This window comes from Rhinatrema bivittatum, chromosome 3 (assembly GCF_901001135.1).
Source record: "Rhinatrema bivittatum chromosome 3, aRhiBiv1.1, whole genome shotgun sequence".
NCBI lineage: Eukaryota > Metazoa > Chordata > Amphibia > Gymnophiona > Rhinatrematidae > Rhinatrema > Rhinatrema bivittatum.
The window spans coordinates 80,822,873-80,843,366 of NC_042617.1; the positions used below are offsets into that span (position 1 = coordinate 80,822,873).

Here is a 20,494-nt window from a genome sequence, read left to right on the forward strand (position 1 = left end):
TCCTCCCCTCTTAGTCTTGGCATGCATTCATGAGAAGGGGTTGTGGTCTGGATCCCAGCACATGTGGCCCAGGTCAATGATGTTATTGGGCCGTGTGGTGAGCAGTGTCTTAGGCCATGATGCCTTGAACAGGGGTGCAGCCCAGCCATCGCCTGCCAGCCCGAAAAAGAACATGGCACCTGCAGCACCAAGGTTAGTGCCAGGGCCAGCACCCACACCTCTAGGTGATTTGCACAACTGGTGCAAGGCCGCAACATCGTTTGGTACATATCTGTGTAAAAGTAAAAGTGACATTGTCATGCAATTAATTGATTTTGCTGCTTCTATATGTCATTAATACAGATTTTTCAGAATTGGTAAATTTTCAATTATTATTCCTGCTAGCAACTGATAAGCAACTTGATATATGTGATTGCTATCTGCGGCTCATTTTTAATTAGCATAGGAGATAAAAATAGGTAATTATATTATGCCAGGAACCTGGAAGAAATTACATATCTGTGATATGCAAAAGGTCTAAATGAAAAACACCTGTTTCGGACTTATAATACAGGAGGGATTAGCATGCTGTTAGAAATCACTGACTAATTATCTGGGTAACCTTTGCAATTAAATGCTTCTAGTTTCTAGTAGTCACATAATTGGTCTTTAACAAATTAGTGAAGGCCATTTCACTAATTAAAGAAAGACCTTATGTTGTGCCTGTTATTTTTTACCTGTTTCTCAAATCAATGTTTTCAGTCCTTCTTTAATATCATCCAGCTTTAACAATTTGCAGCTGTATGTTGATCCTGCAAACTGGGAGGCTGAATGCTGCAGGAAACAGGAAGTAAACACTTGGCACTACAGAGCAATCACTGTTCAAGCTGAGGCCACTCAGCCCATTAGGTAGCATGCAGCAGCTGTTTTAAAGTGATACTTTATGGCTATAGGAGGCGATTTTCAAATAGCAAGCACTTTTAATGCTTTACACAAATTTTCAAAGAGAAACTACCCAGATTTGAAACTTAGCAAGTGCAAAGTACGTGTCCATATACGCTGGCTCTGCTATTTGTTCGAGTACAGGAAAGGGATCAAAATAATGCATGTGCATTTAGGGATCAGTTTTCAAAGGAATCTAGCTGGCTCAGTAATAACATAGGAGGCTAAATCAGAATCTCTGAAAATTGATTAGCGTTAAGAGGCTAAACTCACTAAGAGGTCCATATTGAACTGCTGTACTCAGGGGGCGACGCAAGGCAATCTGCTGCCTGAGGCAAAGGATGAAATGTGCCCCCCCCCCCCCCCATGGCCTGGTGCAGGTGAAATCACAGAGGGCCAGGGCAGGGGGGGAAGGCAATAGAGGGTGACGTGACTTGCCCAAGGTCACAAGGAATGGCAATAGGATTTGAGCCCTGGCTTCCCTTGTTTGCAGCCCACTGCTCTAACCATTCAGTTTTTGGACCTGTTATTTTTTGTTCTCAGTGTTTCACGCCCGCAATAGGGGGAGCCGGAGAAATGTTTAAAGGGGCAGGGCAGCCTTTGGCCGCCCCACCCCCTGGGTCTAGAAATAGGACTCTATTCCTTATTGCCTGCCTCCCACCCTTCTCCAGGATCTCCCCCCTGTGGGTGTGACAGGTTGGTGAATGTTGGGAGTCTATGTGTGACACACTCTCTCTTCGGGTCGATACAATGGTATTAGATTTCCTAGAGAAACCTTGTAATCTTTCATTCCCCCTTCCCTCCCCTCCATAGATAATTAAAACGTATGCATTTTTTTCCATTTTAAAATGTATTAACTTCCCCAACCTAAAAAGGCAGATTGCATATGGAAAATAGACATTCAAAGAACAATCTTCTGAAGTAAAAATATCACTTACAACAACATATATATTATATAAGCATACAATGCAAAAACACACATTTTCAATAACAATAGTTGAAGAGACTTAATAAAATACTTTTCTCATAGTAATCAAGGGAGTTTAATTGATCCCATATGGTATTAGGCCTATGGTAAAGTGCAAATTCAAAAAACGTGTATTCGAGCGTCAAACACATTTTTTGAATTTGAAAATCATTGAGTTGAAACCCAGTTGAAATGGATGGCATTGGTGATATTGAGTAGTGATGAGAAGACTTATGTTGGTAAAGGAAGTTAGGAAATACATAGTCGGAGAGAAATAAGTTGGAGAGTATCAACGCCGTGCTAGAAATTGAAAGTGGGAGAGTATCGTTGCCATACTAATAATTGAATATTAGTCCCTGAAGAAGCCCTGATAGTAAGGGTGAAATAGAGATCTTTGTCAGACAGTTAAGCAGGTAGAATTTAGCAGGATAAGGTCTAAATATAGCCGGGTAAGCTATTTAGATGTATAACTATTACATTATCTGTCTAATGGGTTTTGAATATGGACCTCAGTATAGCTAAAGTTTCTGCAGAGAATGGCACAAGGACGAGTTCCAGTTCAGCTGAGGGTACACAAAGAGCAGAAGGAAGCTATCAGGAAAATATAAAAATGTGTAAAATGCTATACTGTTTTAGCAGTGCAATTACAATATCATCCCCAAACACTGTATTCAATAGTCTAGTACTTTCTGGTATGACTATTACAATTATCTCTATTTAGAACTCCCAAATTGTTCAATTAAATCTTTTCAGTTAACTCGGAATCCTGCTGCAAGGAAAGAGCATCTGAGAACATATTATTCTATTAGTGGCCCATCTTCATTGTCTGCCTATATAGTGGTAGATTTTAGTACGTGTGCGTGCGCATCCATGTGCACGCGCTTCCAGGCACGCATACATGGACGCGCCAATTTTATAACATGCGTGCACCGGCGTGCGCATGTTATAAAACCGTTGGCTGCGCGGAAGGGGAGGTAGATTTGTTCAAGTTTTGCACAGCGACCCATCGCGGCCTTCCCTGGTTCCCTCCCAGTCAGCTCCAATTAAGTTTCTTCCCAGTCCGCTCCAATTAAGGAGCAGACTGGGAAGAAACTTTCCTACCCCCTACTCTAACCTCTAGTCCCCTTTCCCTCTCCTCTCCTCCTCTCCTTCTTTCCTACCCCCTACTCTAACCTCTAGTCCACTTTCCCTCTCCTCTCTTCTCCTCTCCTCCCCACCCCCTAAACCCTATCTCCTACCTATTTTTTTCTTATTTCATTGCTTACTGCTCCAACGGAGCAGTAGCAACTTGTGTGCGCCAGGATTCCCTTCCCCGGTTGAGAGGCAAATGACTGCTGTGCCTACTGCCTCCAGCCTCACCCCTCCCCGCACCCTCGACTGCCCCTTTTCTTTGGCTCGGCACTTCTGTGTGTAACAGGAGTTACGTGTACGGCTGGGCACCTTCTAAAATGTGCAGCACGTGCAAGGCCCAGCCACTTGCGTAACCTCCGTTTTTTACTTGCACCAGCCATTTAAAATCAGCCCGTTATTTTATAAGTAAATTTAAAGTTATTCTTATTGTTTCTAAAGCAGTTCATAGTTTGGCTCCGAGCTGTTATAATTCTATTTTGAAAATTTATCAACCTTCACTCACGTTGATCTTCCTCACAGCTTTTATTATCTGTGCCATCATTACAGCAGGTTAGAGTAGCAGAACAGCTTGCTTATTTGTTTCAGGTCCTATGTTTTGGAATGAACTACTATATAAATTAAATCCATTTCCTCTTTGCTGGATTTATAAAAAAATTGAAAATATTTCTTTTTGAACAAGCTTTTGGGAAGATGTGAGATCTTCAGTTTAAAATTGATATCGTATTTATGATGATACCAGAAATTGCTAGAGTTCAATTTATTTATTTATTTTGCAGGTTTTGAGACAGAGGTTTTTGAGTTTATTATGGTTTTATTATGGTAATAAGTTTTATTATGACTTATAATTTATAACATTTTAAATTTGATGGAATTTTGTGTTTTTTACTGTTTCTTATATCTTATGATTTATTATGTATGTAGCATTGTAATCTGCCTAGGATAAAAAATAATCAGAATATACATTTTTTAAATAATAAATAAAGTCTTCCATCAAGGATCATGTCGAGGAAGGCCCTTTGTGCACATTGTTGTAACTTGAGTTTTTAAATGTTTCTTATATCTGTTGTGTCTCGCGGCCGCAACCCCCTACCTGAGCCATGGTGTCAGGCTGCCGCGGCAGCGCCAGGGAATCCAGGCCATTCGTCGTCGCACCTCCCTGCGGTGATTGCCGGCGGGGGAGGTGCCCCAGGCCTCCCCTTGTGGCGTCGGGCTGCTCTGCAGGGCTTCCGGGATCTAAGATGGCCACCCTGCCCATAGGTGTGAGGCCGCGCCTCCTTTGTGGATTTAAAGGGGCCTCGTCCTCCAAATTGCCTGCACCTGTTCCTAATGGACCAGACCAGGGGAAGTATAAAAGGAGACTTCCTCCACTCACTCCTTGACTTGGTATGTGGTGCAATGCCTAAGTTGAAAAGACCTTGATTCGAAGGTCGTGGGTTCAGGTCCCACTCTTGGTGCTTCCAAAAATTGATTCCAAGTTTGTGGGTCCCAGCCCACACATCCCTGACCTCAAGAACACTTGTTTCCAAGCTTGTGGGTTCAAGCTCCCACTTCAAGAATTCCAACAACATCTCTTGGAACCAGAATATCTCACTGCCTTGTTCTGCTGCTGCTTGCCCTGGACCTCACTCCTTTCGATTGGCTTCTGTCTGGTCTTCTGTGTTCCTGCTGATGGCTGGAGATATGGCCTAGTAGGATGAAAATTGAGCACTACTTTGAGTCTGTTTGTTTCGGTGAGTCTTCTGGTGCCTTGGGTTCCTGGTTCCTGCGTCTTCTCAGTGACTTCAAACTGGCAAGTGGTGATTCCTTGGACTGGTAAGTGATGACCCTCTGGTACTCAACCTCAGACTTCTTCTGGACCACCACCTCCAAGGGCCCACCTAAGTCCCAGTGGTCTGGGCTCCTCCTGGGCGGGGGGGGGGTGCTGTGGGCTTCCAGTGGTGAAGATCCAGTTGGCTCTACTCCGACATCATGCCTCTTTGTCCTTTCAACTGCTGTCTCGGTCTTCAGCACAGAAGGACCAGCCAGTCCCATCTTCTGTTCTGCTTCACCACCCGATGGGGGAAACCTAAGGAGCCATCTCTTAAGGTGATATCAACCTCCTGTCGGTACAAGGGTTCACAACCCCTCCTGGTCATAACATATCTTATGATTTATTATGCATGTATTATGCATGTATCATTGTAATCTGCCTAGGATAAAAAATAATCAGAATATAAATTTTTTAAATAATAGTCTTCCATCAAGGTTCATGTCGAGGAAGGCCCTTTGTGCACATTGTTGCAACTTGAGTTTATACTGATGAGAAGGTGCACCTTATGAGCTATCTGTCCCACAACTGTCAACTAAGGGAATGTGTCTACCAGAGGAATTCATCTCTTACTGTATTTGCTTTACAAAGAAATCTATTGAGACTAGAATCAACAGTAGCAAACAGAGTTCAGGGCCAAGATGTTGAACTGAAACAATACAGAATAAAAATATAGCAAACTCTCTTCAACAAATATGCCAGTATTAAAGGTCATATTTATCAGAACAATTCTTCAGTTGAATTATCTCTGCATGACTGCAAGCTATAGGAGCAGATTTTCAAAGGGGAACGCGTGTAAGATACGCACGTACCCCCCAAAAACCTGCCCCAACCTCCCCCTGTGTGCGCCGAGCCTATGTTGAATAGGCTCGGCGGTGCGAGCAAGCTCCGGGAGGCTCGTGTCCCGGGGCTTTGCTAGGGGGGCGTGTCGGGGGGGGGGGGGGGTGTCGCAGTGGCGCGTCATTCGGGGCCGGAGCCACGGGCGTGGTTCTGGCCCGGGGGCATTTTGGGGGCGTGGCTGAGGCCTCCGACAACGCTCCCGGGCTTATTTTGCCAAGGATATCCATGTTTTACCTGCAAAAATGGCCTTTTACAAAATGTATCTGTGTACTACACGGGAAAAACTTATGCACGTATGTCCTGTTCCCACCTAAGTATATCCAGACTGAGCAGAGACTTTCCTGGGGGCTGAATTGGGGGAGGAATATTGACTTTTCACGCATGCTATTGGATTTTCAGATGTATGCATACAAGTTTATACCCACATTTTCCATACACATAATAGCGAGTGTAAATGTGTGCAAGTAAATTGGATGTCATTTTTAAAATGGACTTTGGCCTGTATGTCCGCTTTGAAAATTGGTGTACATTATATGCATTTTTACTGCCTAATCTGGATGGGCTGTTTGAAAATTACCCCTCATTGACTGAACTACATTTCTGTATGCTACCATTTGTCATATATACTCTATGGGCCTAATTCACTCACATTCTTTTTGGCCTTAAGAGGGTAAACAGAAGAAGAAACCTAAATAGGAACTATCACAAAAACAGATATTCCAAAAAAACAGAAAATATGTATCATAGACTGAAAATAGAAAAAGGTCGTACAACCAGGACGTTGACATATCAGTTCTTTGGGCCGATCACGACAATCGTGAATTAAGTACGCTCACAAGTCAAGCAAGCACAAGTCAAGCAAGCTCAAAAGTTAAGTGTGGATATGATATTATCACCTGCATCACAAAAAAATTGAAAAAATGACCGATGATTAAATAATGTGGCAATGATTAAGATGTGCATTGCACACCCAATGATGTGTACTCAAACACATACTGCCCAGTTATGATGGTCACTAAAAATAATTGTTTATTTATTGTGGAATATTAGTTTACATTCTTGAGTATTGATTTTCAACTATTACCACCACGCAATATTCACATGCTTTGTGACACTATTTTTTGAATGAATATATTAAATAAAAGTACAGGAATATACATGAAAGCATTGATATAGGTATTACTGCTCACAAGTTTTGTGCTAATTAATCAAACCTTTTTTTTATGTGTTTTAACATGTATCCAATATATGGCATATATTTTTCTGTGCACTACAACGTCGTAATTAACTGATACTGAAAACATTATGGGCCTGATTTTCAAAAGGATTTACATAGAGAAACCCTGGTTTCTGCACATAGATTTCCATTTGAAAATGTTTTTTGGGGTCTATCAATATAAAAGTACATGCATAACATGATTTTGTGTATACTTTTACATGCATAGTAAGTAGGCATTTGGGTGTATACAAATGTTTTTTTTTTTTCTGTTTCCCATAATATAGAATGATATTTTTAACATAGGATGAATAATTTGAATAAAGGTATAGGAATACAAATGAAAGCATTGACATAGGTGTTACTGCTGGCAAGTAGACTGAGTGTTGAATTAATCATGTGTGTAGTTTGAGTATATAATTGTGTGCTGGAAAATAGACAAAGTTTGAATTAAACCTGTATAAGGTCCATATTCAAAGAATATCTGGCTAAGAAAGTGAGCGAGATAAACAGGGAAATTCAGTGGCAGAGCCGCACCACTGAATATACCTAGATAATTTAAAGTTTGCCGGAGAAGTTTAGCTGGCTAACTTTAGAACAGCTCAATTGCAGGTCTAACAAATCTGGCGTACTTATCCAGATAAGTCTGAATATTACTACTTTTCCAGCTATGGGGGGTCATTTAATATGTTGCAATATTTTATCACAGGGGGTGGGATGTCATGGGGGCTGTTCCTGCAATGTTGCACCCCACCCTGACCAAATATTGCAGAGGGTTCCTGGTGATTTATTTTATTTATTTATTTATTTATTTAAGTTTTTTTATATACCAACATTCAAGACGGTAGTCCCATCATGCTGGTTCACAAGATATTTTATCCAGTGGAAAAATTGTGATAGATAAAATATCATGGTAGGGGCCCAAAAAATGCATGATGGCAGCCTACTTTCCACAGGGCCACCTTTGGTTAAAAGGCTCAGATTCCCATATATGACCCCCTAAAAATGTTAATTCCTCTCCAGGTTTCTTCCGAGACCTCCACCCACCCCGTGCCACCTCTCGAGGCAGTGTGGACCCAAAATTAAAAAAAAAATTAAAAAAAAAAAAAAATATATATATATATATATCCATAGAATTGCATGATGATGCCTCACTCCATTTCCCAAACCCCACCCTGTTGTAAACCAAAACCCTCCATCCACATTAAAACCCCTCCTTAAAGTACCCATTCCCAAACTAGAACACAATCCCTGGTGCCTAGTGGGCCCATCCACCCTCCTCCTCTTAAATCCAAAAATAACCTGGTGGTCTAGGAGACTCCTGGCCCTCATAGAAGAATCATTGGGATTCAGTGGCAAATTCCTGGAGGAAAGGTCCATAAACCATTGTTATGATAGAGTTGCAGATATCCACTACTTATTCTTTGGATGAGCAGCTTGGAAGCTATCTACCCCCTGGGATCCTGCCAGGTACCTTTGAGCTGGATTGGCCACTATTGGAAACAGGATACTGGCATAATGGACCCTTGGTCTGACCCAGTTATGTTCTATTGGTGTGTTCCCACGCTCTGACCAAGTCAACACCATTTTAGAAAATGGCATCGACCAAACTTTGCCCCAGCTTGCGATTTATATATCACATTTTTTTTATATATTGATTGTTACCCCCACTAGGAGGAAAATCTTCAAAATAAGAGTTAATTAGGAAATTATAACAACTTGCAATTAACCCTGACTTAAGAAATTGACTTATTTTGATATTATTGGTAGTCATTGATAAACTAACATAATAAATCTAATGGTATTTAAATTAAATTAAACATACCCATTTCTTAAACAGCTTTAATAACTGTACAAAATTAAGATGCAGATAAAAGCTAGCAGCGAGATGGAGGATACCCAGTCTTTAATTTTCACCAAGTACCACAAGTATGATTATTTACCTTTTGATGAGAGGTTATAAGTTTGCAGCTGATGCAAGGAACTTCTGGTTCTAGAAACTAAAGTGGAAGACCTGGGGGAGCTGGGGAGGTATACAGAGGAGACCTTCAGGGTCATAGTAGAGTGGTCCCAACTCCAGTCTGGCAACCCATGTCACTTGGTGTGACAGGAAGTGATGCTATAGCTAGGATCTGTCTGCCATTTGATGCCTTATCCTCCCACACCATGAATATGTCTCCAGGGGTATGTGACCAGGAAAGAAGGGTTAGAGCTGCCATTGTAGTTTGCGATTCACCTATAAGGAATGTAGGTAGCTGGGTGGCTAGAGGGCATGAGGATCATTTGGTAACTTGACTGCCTGGTGTAATGTAGTAGACCTCACACATTACCTAATACCTAGATAGGATTTTAGAGAGAGCTACAGGGAGGATCTAGCTATCATGGTATATGTAGATACAAATGACAAATGAAGGTAAAGAAGGAGGTTCTGGAGGCTAAATTTAGGATTTTAGGGTAGGAAATTGAAAGCACATGCGTTAGAGGGAGGATTCTTCCAAGGATAATGGCAAAACAGGGAAGTTAGAATATCATGATAGGGAAACTGTGGTTAAGGCTGAAGTGGCTCAGATGGATTTAAACACAGAGCACACAGACGTGAATAAATTGCCTGCATCATCTGTTAATAAGCAAGTTGAGAAATAAATCACTGTAAAAAAAATAAAAATAAATCACTGTATGCGAATGCCAGAAGTCTGACAAGTAAAACTGGAGAGTTAGAATGTATAGCAGTATATGAGGATATAGACTGTAGTAGAAAACTCAGAGATATGGTGGATGGAGGATAACCAAAGGGACACCATGATATCAGGGTATAAATTATATTGATGTGTCAAGGCAGATCAAATTGGCAGAGGGGTGGCATTATACTTAAATGACTGCATAGAGTCAAGCAGTATATAAGACCTGGACAAAAACAAAATGCATAGTGATTTCCTGATGGATTGAAATTCCATGTGTGATGGGTAAAAATATACCAGTGGGGATATATTACCATCTACCTTACTGTGAGGAAGCAACAGACTGTGAAAAGCTAGCAGAAATTAGAAAAGCAAATAAAATTGGCAACACAATAATAATGAGAGATTTCAATTACCCCAGTATAGATTGGGTCAATGTCTCATCAGGACATGCTAAAGAGAGGTTATAGGATAATTTTCAAAGGGATTAATGTGCATAAAAGTAGCATATCTCGAAGCAAATTTCAAAAGTCCACCTATGTACTTAAACGTGCATTTATACATGCAAATCTGTTAAGGTCCCAGTCGCGGCAGCCGGAACTAGGCCCTTACCTCCTTGGTCCCGGCCCGTCTCCGAGGGTCTGTGGCCTGTATCGCAGCATCCCCGCAGGGGGGACGCCGCTGAGAAGCCCTGCCTGGATGCCTTCTCCCTAGGTGCGCGGGCGCAAGCCGTGCTTATGAAGGCTGTTTCCTGCCACTGAAGGCTCCGCCCTTTCCATGACATCAGACGCCGCGGCCTATGTAAGGCCGCCACGGAGCCCTGGACTTTGCCTTGCAATGGGGTTCCTTGCGGTCCTCTGTTGTGCCATACCCCGGAGTGTGCTATTGCGTTAACGACTCCGTTCCTGCCTGAGACTTGTTTCGCTCTGTGCCCAAGTCTTGCTTTTGTCTGGCTTGCTTGCAGTAACCTGTTCTGCTTCAGTTCCAGCTTGGTTCCAGTAGCCATTCCTGCTTCAGCTCCTGTCTGGTTCCAGTGGCCAGTCCTGCTTCAGCTCCTGTCTGGTTCCAGTAGCCAGTCCTGCTTCTGCTCCTGTCTTCCAGTAACCAGTCCGCTTCAGTTCCTGCTTGCTTCAGTCCCAGCCTGCTTCAGTTCCTGCCTGACTCCTGATCCCTGCCTGCCTGCTTCAGCTCCAGCTTCCGTGATCTTCTAAGTCCCAGTGGCTGGGCTCCTACGGGCTCTTCCCCGGGGAGTACCAGCTTCCAGGGTGAAGCTCACGTCCCGCTCCTGCCTGGTATCCGCCTCCCGACCTGTCAATCACTAGAGACTATAGTACACCTTTCCCCAGTCTCTCACAGGTCGGCCCAAGGGTCCACTAAACAGCTCACTCACAACAGATTGCAAGGCCATGGACTCGGCCGAGGTACCAGGATCCCAGGATCTTCCTGGATTGGCTCTGCAGCTACAACAGCAACAACAATACCTGGATGTCCTGGATCCGTTGGGCAACTTGCTGCCTGAATGGATGCCCACGATACTCGTTCTTCGCCTGCTGTGGGTTCAAGACCCGAGGATGCAGCCTCACCTGTGACTCAGCTGCCGCCGCCTGCTCGCTACGCTGGAGATGCTAGGATCTGCCGTGGGTTTTTGAACCAGTGTTTCATGCACTTCTCTCTATTGCCCCGGCAGTTTCCCATGGATTCCGTCAAAGTAGCATACATTCTCTCCCTGCTCGATGGAAAGGCCCTGGTTGGGCCTCTTCCCTGTGAGAGCATAACGACTCCTCCTTGGACGACTTGCAGCAGTTTGTCACAAACTTTCGCCAAGCCTTTGACGAACCAGCCCGCCAGGCCTCAGCCACATCAGATTTGCTACAGCTTCGCCAAGGATCCTGTTCCCTGGCGGGCTATGCTATGGACTTCAGAACTCTCGCTCAGGAAGTAGGTTGGAAGGACGAGAGCCTTAAAGCCATCTTCTTGGAAGGGTTGTCAGGGCGCATCAAGGACGAGATCACCGCCTGGGATCGCCCGGAAGACCTTAATGCCCTCATTGACATGGCTGCCCGCATCGATCGCCGCCTGCAACAGCGAGTACGAGAGTTACATACAACAAAATACAGCCCTGCCCGCAGCTCCTCGCGCCAGCTGCCTTCACTCAGACTTGCCCGTCCTGATGTTTCTGCCTCTGAACCCATGCAGTTGGGACGTGCCCCACTCTCCCCTGAGGAGAGACAACGCCGCCCCTCGATGGGCTTGTGCCTTTACTGTGGCTAGAAAGGCCATTTTTTGGCATGCTGCCAGGAGCGTGCAGAAAACTCCAGAACCTAGGAGATTGGGAGGAGCTCCTCCTAGGTTGTGCCACAGCTCCTCAGAGTATGATACCCATTACCTTGGAATTTCACGGAGGGTCCTTGGAAACCCTCGCCTTCCTGGATTCCGGAGCCGGAGGTAATTTTATCCAGTAAGACTTAGTCTCTCAACTGCAGATTCCTACACAGAAACTAGAAGTTCCACTCCGTATTACCTCCATTCAGGGAACGCTCCTTCCAGGTCACATATTGACTGCCACGGCTCCCATCACAGTCCGCACCGGGGCGATCCACTCAGAGGAGATAGCCTTCCTGATTCTCAAAAAGGCTGTCCACCCCGTGCTGCTGGGGCTGCTGTGACTCCAAAAGCACTCGCCTGTGATCCAGTGGGATACTCTGCAAATCACTAAGTGGAGTCCCTATTGCCTCTCTCATTGTATGAAGGTTCCCAAGCCTCCAGCACTTCTGCTTTTGCACTCCGCCCTTGGACCTCCAGCTCCATACGAGGACTTTACTGATGTCTTCTCGAAGACTAAAGCAGAAATTCTTCCGCAGCATTGTCCATATGACTGCGCTATTGATTTGTTGCCCGGAACTATGCCACCTCGGGGTAGGGTGTACCCCTTGTCCCTGCCCGAAACACGGGCCATGTCCGAGTACATCACTGAGAATTTGGCAAAAGGATTCATCCGCCCGTCAAAGTCGCCCACCGGGGCAGGATTCTTTTTCGTCAGTAAGAAAGATGGCTCCCTGAGGCCCTGTATCGACTACCGAGGGCTCAACTCAATTACCAAAAGGGACCGCTACCCTCTCCCGTTGATCCCTGAGCTACTTGACCGGCTCCAAGGTGCAAGAATCTTTACTAAGTTGGATCTGCGCGGGGCCTACAACTTAGTTAGAATCCGTCTTGGGGTCGAGTGGAAGACCGCGTTCAATATCCGGGATGGGCATTACGAATACCTCGTAATGCCCTTTGGCCTTTGTAACGCCCCAGCGGTCTTCCAACACTTGATGAACGAAGTGCTACGGGATTTACTTAACATCTGTGTGACCGTCTACCTCAACGACGTCCTGATCTACTCCTATGACCTGCCTACGCACCTCCAGCATGTTCGCCAGGTGCTCCAAATCCTCAGAGAGCACAGCTCATATGCTAAGCTTGAGAAATGCAGCTTTGAAAAAACTTCCTTGCCGTTCCTGGGGTATATTGTTTCGGCTGACGGCTTCCAGATGGATCTGGAGAAAGTTGCTGCAATTAGGAACTGGTCACAGTCGAGGGGCCTCAAGGCGCTACAACGTTTCCTCAGCTTTGCTAACTTTTATCGGCGTTTCATCCCCGGCTATTCTCACATAGTGGCCCCTCTGACTGCGCTTACCTGGAAGGGAGCCAATGCGGGGGACTGGCCTGCCCAAGCCTGCCAAGCCTTCGAAGATCTGAAAAGGGCCTTCCTATAAGACACATGCCTCCGCCATCCTGATCCCAGTCGGCCGTTCATGGTTGAGCTGGAGGCCTCGAACGTAGCTGTTGGAGCAGTGCTGAGCCAGCACTCTGACACTGGACAGCTTCTCCCGTGTTCCTTTTACTCTAAGAGGTTCTCCCTGGCTGAGAGTAATTACGGAGTCGGCGACAAAGAACTGCTCGCCGTGAAGCTCGCCCTGGAAGAATGGTCTTCCTCTTCACATAACCTCTGATAGAGGTCCCCAATTCACGGCCAAATACTGGAGTGCGTTATGCAAGAAATCTGGCATTCAGTTGGATTTTACCACAGCTTTTCACCCTCAAGGGAACGGACAGGAGGAACGAGTCAATAGAGGGTTGAAGATGTTTTTAGGCCTATTTGTGAACCACCGCCAAGATGATTGGGCCAATCTCCTACCCTGGGCCGAATTTTCACATAATTCCCATGTACACTCGGCCACTGGACAGTCTCCTTTTCAAGTCGTTTTTGGCAAGCAACCACGGCCTCCACTGCCCCTGCCTCTTACAGTCGCCCCTCCGGTGGCCCAACTTTCGGCACAACAGCTCCATGAACTCTGGGAGGTTACCAATGCTCGCCTTCTACATGTGGCCGAGACCGCGAAACGGATATCCAACAAACATCGTCGACCTGCTCCCCAATTCAATGCGGGAGACCGGGTATGGCTCTGCACCCATCATTTGCACCTCCGGGTTCCTTCGATGCAGCTCGCTCCCAGATATATTGGACCTTTTCTCATCAGTAAACATCTGGGGCCAGTAACCTATCAGTTGCGACTCCCCTCCAGTCTTCGCATTCATAACTCCTTCCACGTCTCCTTGCTAAAGCCCTTGATTCCCTCTTCGTGCCATGATACTCCACTCCAGTCTCCTGTCGTCGAGTCCGATGACGATCCCATCTATCAAGTACGGGAAATTCTGGACGTTCGTCGTAACCATAGACGGTGGGAGTATCTGATTGCTTGGGAGGGGTTTGGTCTAGAAGAGAACTCCTGGGAGCCATCGGCGAATATCTTGGATAAGTCATTACTTCAACACTTTCATCTTATGCTTCCTAACAAGCCGGGTCCTTTCAGGAGGGGGCGTAAGAGGGGGGGTACTGTTGTGGGTCCCCCCTACCTCCTCCACTTTGCCGGCGCAGGGTCCCAATCGTGGTGGGCAGCAGCGCATGGGCCACGGCGCGACTGCCTCCGGACGTCGGGGAGCAGCGTCGGTAAAGATGCGGCAAGCCCCGCCTCTTAAAGGGGCCGCAACACCAAGACCAGGCCGGCCCCGGAAGATGACATCATCAGCCAGGGGGATTTAAACTCCCTCTGAAAAATGGAAGACGCCTTTGCAACAGATTCTAGTGGTAGTCTGCTGTTCTTTTGGGTTTCCTGTCTTCTGGCTTGACTCGGAATGGATTTGGACTTCGTCGTTTGCTGCCTGCCTCGACCTGTGGTTTGGATTTCTCTGTCTTCTCGTTTGACCCTTGCCTGGAACTCGGACTGTGTTGTTTTGCCGCTTGCCTTGACCCTTGCCTGGAATTCGGACAGTGTTGTTTGCCGCCTGCCTTGGATCTTTGCCTGGAACCTGGACTGCATTGTCTGCCACCTGCCTTGGACCACTGCCTGGAACTCGGACTGTGTTGCTTGCCGCCTACCTTGAGACCCCTTGCCGGATTGTGCTGCAGTACATTCCACCTTCTGGAGACGAGCACACCTAGGCGCTACTGGTGGGTATCATCCCTCGTCCCGGACCAAGGATCCACTATCATAACACTTGTAACTAGCTACCAGCAGATTTAAAACAAATCAGAGAAACTACTTTTTCATTCAAAGCACAATCAAGCTGTGGAATTTGTTGCAGAGGACTTGGTCAAAGTGAAGGTAACTAGCATAGTGGGTTTGGCTAGTTCCTGGAGGAAAAGTCCATAAAACATTATTTACCAGGTAGTCTAGGGAAAGCCATTGCTAACTCTGGGAGTGAGTAAAAATAAATTGATCTGCTTTTTGGGATCTGAGAGATACTTCTGACCTGGACTGGCCACTGTCAGAGACAGGAGGCTGGACGCGATGGACCTTGCTATGACCCAGCATGGCATATCTTTTGTTCTTAGGATACGCTAGTAAGGGAAGTGAGAAATCAGAATGAGAGCATTCATATTAAAAAAATGTTATCTAGGAATAATCATTTCCCTGTTTATATTTTGAGTACACAGAGTAGTGTATCTCTGCTCCTCAAAGCTGCTTATGTCTGTTGATGTCACAGTGTTAGCCCTGTCCACTCAGCCAAGGTCTGTGTATGTAACAAAGATGCTTTTTTCATTGTTTGTTTGTGTGTGGGTAAGGGAGGGGACGGGAGAAGGGTGGTGTGTGTTGATGTTTGTGTCTGACAATAACCATCTACTACGGCAACTATTTATTTATTTAAAAACTTTTCTATACCGTCGTTTAGTTGTGTACCATCACAACGGTTTACAAAGAGGCACATACATTCATGTTTGGGTAAAAATATTTTAAAAAGTGCCAAAAGCGTATCGGTTACATGTTTTAATAATATACGTTAAATGATGTGACATGGATCTTGACCATTTATATGGTTACTAGGGTAACCATACAATTATTGTACTTTATACTACTACTTATCTTTTCTATAGCTCTGCATGACGTATGCAGGGCTATAAAAAAAGACAGTCCCTGCTATATAGAGCTTACAATCTAATAAGACAAACATACAGGGCGAGAGATTTGGGGTATTTCACACAGTAAGACAATGGTGTGATGGAGTGATCCTATTTCTCCTGGTCCACCTTAAATCCCATGGAGAAAGCTCTATGGGTGGGACCTTGCTGGGCAGGTTAAGAGGCAAAGCACAGCTGAGATCAGGGAGGCCCTACATCTGAAAAGAGGCTTTTTTAAGATTACTGCAAAGGTAAGCAGTCTATGGTGGATATTATTTGCTGTATAAGTTAATAAAGTAAAATTACACGAGAAGACAGTCAGTGTGATTCCTGCTCCAGACCACAAGATATTGCTCAGTCATCCTCACATATGGTGTCAGGTTGGGGATTTTCTCTATACAAAGGCACAGGGGGGGAAAAAAGTCTCCAGGGAAAATTGTGAATAAAAGTTTATTGTGGGGACTACCAAAGGAAAAGTTTGGGGACAAAGAGTCCTCTTAGAAGTATACCCAGGAACACAGAAGAAAAGTGCTGCTACAGCTCCAGAACATTGAAAACTGTAAAGCCTGCTGGCTCAGAGAAGAGCACAGAAGAAAAGAAAAAAAAATAGTGAAGCTGACTTTAAAGCAGAGAGTAGTCTATGGAGCTTGAAAGGAAGCAGCTTTAGGTTTTTTCAGCAGATATAGGAGGCAAGCTCAGCCTGAAGACAGAACTGTATTACACAGTGAAATTAGTGCTTCAGAGGCAGGGTTTTGTTTTTTTACTTTTTTCCTTTGATGAGAAAAAAAAAAATTAAAGAGAGAGAAAATAGCAGTTGTGTACTGTGGCTGGAACAGGGCTTGGCCCAGGCAGAAATTGAAACTGCTTGTGGATGTACAGGGTAGGGATGTGAATCGGGTGATCGATCGTCTTAACGATCGATTTTGGCTGGGGGGGGGGGGGGAGGGAAATCTGATCGTCATGGTTTTTGTTTTTCTTAAATCATAAAGAATTGTAAATCGGGGGAGGGCAGGAAAACCGGCACCCTAAAACCCACCCCGACCCTTTAAAATAAATCCCCCACCCTCCCGAAGCCCCCCAAAATGTTTTAAATTACCTGGGGTCCAGTGGGGGGGTTCCGGCGTGATCTCCCACTCTCGGGCCATGGCTGCGTTAAAAGAAATGGCACCGGTGGCCCTTTGCCCTTACCATATGACAGGGCAAAGGTAGCGCCAGCGCCATTTTGGTTCCTGTCACCCGATGTCACGAGTGCAGGAGATCACTCCCGGACCCCCGCTGGCCCCCCAGGGACTTTTGGCCAGCTTGGGGGGGCCTCCTGACCCCCACAAGACTTGCCAAAAGTCCAGCGGGGGTCCGGGAGTGACCTCCTGCACGCGGGCCGTATTGCCAATATTCAAAATGGCGCCGGCGCTACTTTTGCCCTCACTATGTCGACATAGTGAGGGCAAAAGTCAAAATGGCGCAGGCGCTACTTTTGCCCTCACAAACACCTGGAAAAAAGAGGACACAGTCAGTGCCTGTATAACTGCTAGCCTGGCTAAAGCAAAACCAGAATATATCAAAGAAATCACCACTGAAATCAGCGATCAATCAAAAGAATCAACAAAAATCAAGAGAAAAAACTCTATCGCTGATGAACATATTAATTTTGAAAAATAATTCTGTGTTTGTCTGTGTTTTTAAGATTTGTTTTTAACACCTACACTAGGTAGAATTAATATTTTATCAATCTCGTCACTGGGTTCAAACAGTATATATTAAGGGAGGTTTCATATACTGTGTAGGTGTCCCCGCACCACTACTTAGTGGTTATAATCATCAACCAACCTCCTCCTCCGTGATGTTATTTTTTAAGAAACTTTTATATATTTGTATGCACAAGTCCCAATAACCTCAGAATCTTCCGTGGCTGGATGATCATTGAGCTTGCTTATAATATAAACATTTGTTTAAAGATGTAAACTTGACAACCAATTTTTAAAGAGGATACAAATCCGACTTCCCAAATATGCTGGTAAATGGTGTCCAACCTCTATCATTAGAGAAGCATGCAATGAGACAAGAGAGTGCCATGAGGAACCAGATGGTCCTGGAAGCACACTGGGCACAAGTTACTCTCTGCTTGACAGAGATAAAGAGGGAAGCAGAGGCTGTAACACAGCTGATTGAGTCACCTGTCTGCAGCTGAAACATTCAGAGGGACTCATCTCCAGAGAGAGCTGAACCCAGGAAAGGAGTGAAAGGCAAAACATCTTGAAAACCAGGTAAAGGAACTTGCTGTGACAGAGTTTGGGATACAAGGAAGTTCATGGGGGAGCTTCATAGCCTGGCCAGGAGAAGGCAACACAGACTGACCAGAAAGGGGCAATACAGAATAGCCTGCTAGATACAACACTGATTAGCCTACAGGAGGTGCTATAGAGGAGACAGCTGCAGGTACAGCAAAGAGGCCAGATGGAGGCGCTGTCATAGGGCTAGATGCAGGTGTTGCAGTAAGACCCGAGAGAGAGACACTACAGGAAAGGAGGTGCTGTATAGTGTCCAGATGCCTGCACTGGTAAGGATGGCCAGAGAAATGAGTCTGCCAAATGTGACTGAATTACAAGAGAGCCTAGAGAGAGGCATGGATATCCCAGAGAGAGATGCCATGGAGATCCCAGCAAGAGGGATGGCAGAGGGGCCAAGGCCTGGTATCACAAAGGAGGATCTTAAAGTAGTGCAAGAATTACAAACCCAAGTGGTGGGTTTGCAGGTGGAGCTGAAAACCAAGAAGCAATTGTGCTACCAAATAAAGAAGCAAGAGGAGTTCCACAGGATGGGCCTGGAACTGGTGAATTAGAATTAAATAGCTGCCAGCAGAACAGAGAGGACCATATGGAGCTTCCTGATGGAAGTGGATGATGCCCAAGTGGCCAGTAAGCAGCTAAGGCAGGAGCTGGTGGCTGCAATGGCTACTCAGCATGTGCTACTGTGGTAGCACATGGAGCTAAGGAAAGCATACGAGTTCACACTCACTGGTCTGGAGGCACAGTGGGCAGAGGTAACCAGGAAGCAAGCAAACAGCCAGTTGGAAAAGGAGGAGCTCTTATAGAGTATAGGCCATTTACAGGCAACCTACATTCCACCAAAGCGGATTGAAAAGGAAACTGCTGCCATGAAAAGTAACATGGTATAACTGCAGAGACAGCTTGGGGAACTCATACGGAGCCATGGCCAGGAGCAAGCAAAGACACAGGACCTGGAGGTTGCCAATGCTGAGCTTCAAGCCCATGCACAGGAGGCAGCCCTCAGGGAGAACAGGGCCCAAGAGAGAGAAAAGGCAGACCAGCAGGAGTGTGCACAGCTGTCTGAAAGACATGTGTGGCTGGCACAGCAGCTAGCAGGCTTGCAGCACCAGACCAATACAGAGTATCTGAGTATACAAGAACATAGAGAGAGAGAGTGGGAGCTGTGGAAACCACCATGTAGGTACTGCAGAAACAGGTTGCACAGGCCAAATATGAGTGAGATCAGGGGGAGAAAGCAGCTCTGCAGGCAGCCATCAAAGCACAGAACCAGCAAATGCACTCCATCCAGGAGTGCATTCGCCTCAAGTAAGAACATAAGAACATGCCATACTGGGTCATACCAAGGGTCCATCAAGCCCAGCACCCTGTTTCCAACAGTGGCCAATCCAGGCCATAAGAACCTGGCAAGTACCCAAAAACTAAGTCTATTCCATGCTACCGTTGCTAGTAATAGCAGCGGCTATTATCTAAGTCAACTTAATTAATAGCAGGTAATGGACTTATCCAATCCTTTTTTCAACACAGCTATACTAACTGCACTAACCACATCCTCTGGCAACAAATTCCAGAGTTTAATTGTGCGTTGAGTGAAAAATAATTTTCTCCGATTAGTTTTAAATGTGCCACATGCTAACTTCATGGAGTGCCCCCTAGTCTTTCTATTATCCGAAAGAGTAAATAACTGATTCACATCTACCCGTTCTAGACCTCTCATGATTTTAAACACCTCTATCATATCCCCCCTCAGCCGTCTCTTCTCCAGGCTGAAAAGTCCTAACCTCTTTAGTCTTTCCTCATAGGGGAGCTGTTCCATTCCCCTTATCATTTTGGTCGCCCTTCTCTGTACCTTCTCCATTGCAATTATATCTTTTTTGAGATGCGGCAACCAGAATTGTACACAGTATTCAAGGTGGGCTCTCACCATGGAGCGATACAGAGGCATTATGACATTTTCCTTTTTATTCACTATTTACTTTCTAATAATTCCCAACATTCTGTTTGCTTTTTTGACTGCCGCAGCACACTGTACCGACGATTTCAATGTGTTATCCACTATGATGCCTAGATCTCTTTCTTGGGTTGTAGCACCAGGTGTGCATACTGTGTATTTGCACAGGGTGGCACACCTGGCAAGGGGGAGGATGCAGCAACAGGAGAGGCATCAGGGCCGACCCGCAGAGCCAAACTCATTGGTGGCTGAA

The 20,494-nt window shown here is 45.4% G+C and overlaps 1 protein-coding gene across 2 annotated transcripts in view; it reads right to left on the reverse strand.

Moving 5' to 3' along the window:
- NRXN1 (neurexin 1) overlaps nt 1-20,494 on the reverse strand; it is a 2,509,029-nt gene that overhangs the window by 1,211,729 nt on the left and 1,276,806 nt on the right. The window lies entirely within an intron of this gene.